General features: G+C 43.9%; 1 protein-coding gene and 1 pseudogene across 1 annotated transcript in view; one reads left to right on the top strand and one right to left on the bottom strand.

Annotated features, from left to right (window-relative positions):
• Nucleotides 1-3,466, bottom strand: part of LOC102678975 — a 17,532-nt pseudogene extending 14,066 nt beyond the window's left edge.
• Nucleotides 1-3,472, top strand: part of LOC102679332 — a 24,030-nt gene that overhangs the window by 2,824 nt on the left and 17,734 nt on the right. The window lies entirely within an intron of this gene.

The raw sequence follows: 3,472 nt of genomic DNA, 5'->3' as shown, positions 1-3,472 counted from the left end.
GGCTGCACCGGCACCTTCCCCATTTACTGGCCGTGGCCGGCGCCGCCGCCACGGTTTACCATAAAGTTTACAACTTCTGTCAAGCTCCGTGGCCGCTGTAACCGTACTAGAATGACGACAGACCGACCCTTTGGTCGTCGGTGTCCCTCTACGATCCGCACACTTATGTCAACTCACACTGCATCCTTACTTACGCGCTTGTATGCATACGAGGAACGACTTTGGATCGACGAAATGAACGATTTGCGATTGAAAACTTCAAATTGCGTGAATCATTGATGAACAATACAATACCTTCGGTTATTCCAGTCGAAAACGTTCGACGAAGAGGAGATTCTGAGCTGAGAAAGGAAATTCAGGATGATTGAAGATGTATTAAATTGTTTGAAGATATATAATTGAAGTTCAAAATGGAAAATTTCTTACAAAGAGAAAGTTCTAATATATTAATGCAATCGTTGATGAATCTTATAAAATTTTTAAAGTGAAATATATATTTATAATAGATAGGATAACAAATATCTAAAGTAATGATTATTATCGAATCTCGAATAGGAATAGTCAATCTTCTTTGCATTTGAAATAATCCAATGAATCAACAAACATGCGAAAAGGGAGAAAGAACAAAATCGAGCAGCAAAAAGAAGAATACGAAACTAAAAAAAAAGAACCGTTATAAAACACATTATATATCGTTGAATATAAAAAAAAAATACCATAACCAAGTTACCATAACCTCCATCATAGCGAAGCCTCCAGGCTAAGCATAATGAAACGCAACATCCCCCTGCAATGGACAGTTCGCAGGGGTCTTTCCGCTAGGGTCGGCCAGCCACCCTTTCCTTAATTCGCAAGTAAGATGGCAGCCTGCCGGTCGGCCATTTAATTTCACCGCCCCTTCAGGATTTCTTATAGGTATATGCGTACAAGTTCTGGAATCGAGGGTGGCGTCGCACGGGGTTACAATCAGGGGACGTGAGAACCGTACAATCATCGTCTCCGCACGACATAGCGAGGAGCCAGGATAATTTTCTCAATTTCGCAGTGTCTCCCGCGGGGTCAGTCGTTAAGGGCTCTAAGTGAGATTCCAGGGGTTGAGGAAGGTTTTGACCGTAAGGGTTAGACCGTAAGATAGTTTGATAGGCTTGGTTGCCAGGAGACCTCTAAGGCCCTTGCTACCTAATGCCGAGAAAGGCTGCCGCGAATACATATGTACTTCGGGCTTATAAGTGATCCTCCCTATGTATCTGTTCATACGGTGCAGCCTATCTATCGGGCAGAGCCGGGAAGCAGCAAATATCGATGCAAATTAAATGATCTCCCTATCCCCTGGAGATGCTACGTTCCTACAATAGACTGTTAATGTTTTACAGAGAATTCTGTCTTCTCTTTGTAAAGCATCTAAGTGTAATATCGGAAAGAGAATCGACATTTCATGAGATGAGAGAATTTAACAAGGGAGATAAAAGTTAAAAATTTATTACTCGTAAAGGGGGCAACAATGGGTGCAGGACCGGGCAAGGTATCGAGCATCGGATGGTCGAAGTGAAACACAATCGAGCGAACTGGAACAATTCGTCGGAAACTTGTTGAACTTTCTTCAACGCGTGCACTGTATTCTCCTCGACGAGAGACTCCCCTCGAAGTCGAATGTACCGAACGAGTATCGAATAGATGCGGCGGACAATGGACGACACGAAGTTGGAATAATTGAAGTAGAGCGATGAAATTAGAAACAGCGGCTGGAGATAACTGAAAGTTGCTATAATGATATACGTAAAAAAAAGAGAGAGAGAGAAATGATCATAATTTCACGCGAAATTAAATTGATTACGGTTTTTAGGAATTAACGAGATCTGAATAGTGGAGGAGCGAGTAAGTAAAGTGTTAACGTCGTTAACGATTCGCTAACGATTCGCCATGGATTTCTTGCATGAACGATTTTAGCGAGCCGGCATTAATGTTGTATAATGTACTGACATGCATACCTGGCAGACAACGAGTATAAGGCTACAGATACTCTCGTGGCCAATGGCTGAACGTGGTAGCCCTGTACAGAACAGTTTTACCGATAAGACCCGGCGTGTTTAACAGCCGCCGGCTAAAGCGCCGCTCCTCCACCCCCGCGCTCTCTTAACCACCACGTTCATTCACCATGGGACGTGGACTGGGTGTTACATTCTATACACGCACAGAACTACTAAAGGAGATTCTATAAAACTGTTCCAGCTATGACGTCAGAAACGACCGACATGGTCGCGGTTTAACGGTGAAAGTTCTCTCGTTGAGGTAGAAAACACCAGATTTCTCGTGCTTTTTCACTGTATTTGTAAAGAGAATGTTCCCGATGAATGTAAAATTTTCTATTGTACGGTAATTAAAATTTAAAAAAATAATTAAAGAGACGTCGTATTTAATTTAACTTTAACTAAGTTTTAATAAGATTTCACAATGAAGAGCAAATAATAAAGAAAGAACAATTAAAAATAAATAAAAATAGAAGAACATCGATATAAAACGAAATAAACGAATCATTCTTAATTGCAAAAACAACGATTGAGAATAATTATCAAAGGGGCATGCGTGCGTGCTTACACATGCACAGCACGCGTACAAATGAAACGAATGTGTGCGAGGAATCCCATTGAAGGCCGGCATAAATCTCGTGGTCGAGTGAAAAAGAAGTTTTCAAGGTTACGCGAGAAAAAGAGAAAAAGGAGGGGGGAAAAGAAGAAAAAAGAAAAGGAAGGATTGAAAGGCGGGGGTTTCCTTCGGCCCAGCGGGATTCGCGTAGCCAGCTCCTGGAGCGCAAGAAACGACCTTAGACCTGGATCAATAGAAGAAGGGGGGTTGGTACTCTCCTAGAGGAGAGGGGCGGGTGTAAGGGGTGAATGAGTAGCGAAGGAGGGGGTAGCAGCCAAGAGGATACTGGCGGCAAGTGGTATGGAAGGGGGTGAAGTGGAAAAATCTTAGGTTTCCCGCACGGTGGCGGAGGGAGACTGCTCGAGGATCAAGGTGGGGGTAACCTTAGACAAGAGGCGTGGTCTGTTCCTATTCTCACCCCCGGGTTTCCACGGAGAAGCAACCCTTATAGCCGACGTTGGAGGCCATGGACGTCAACTAGAACGATCACGAGAACAGATGCCGAGATCGTTGAAGATAACCGTGGCAATATCCTTAAAATTTCCTTCCTCCCCTTCATCTTGTCGCGTCTTCGAGCAGTCGAAATTCTTCTTCTTTCCCCTTCTTCCTTCCTTTCTTTTTCCTTCCAACCTTTTCAACCTTCGACCCTTCGACTCTTCTCGTACATCCACTGAACTGGATTTTCTCGCACCAAGAGAACGCGGTCACGATGAAATTCAGCACGAACAGAAACCAACACGGCAACGCGCCTGGAACACCGTCCAACGACGAGTCTCGCGGCGGAGCTTTTTTATCGGCTAACCGGTAGACGAAGCTCGAAGAGTAAAAC

This window comes from Apis dorsata, unplaced genomic scaffold (genome assembly GCF_000469605.1).
Source record: "Apis dorsata unplaced genomic scaffold, Apis dorsata 1.3 scaffold_295, whole genome shotgun sequence".
NCBI classification, from domain to species: Eukaryota; Metazoa; Arthropoda; class Insecta; order Hymenoptera; family Apidae; genus Apis; species Apis dorsata.
Note: the sequence above shows the minus strand (reverse complement) of the source record. Positions and strands in the feature narration are given on the sequence as shown.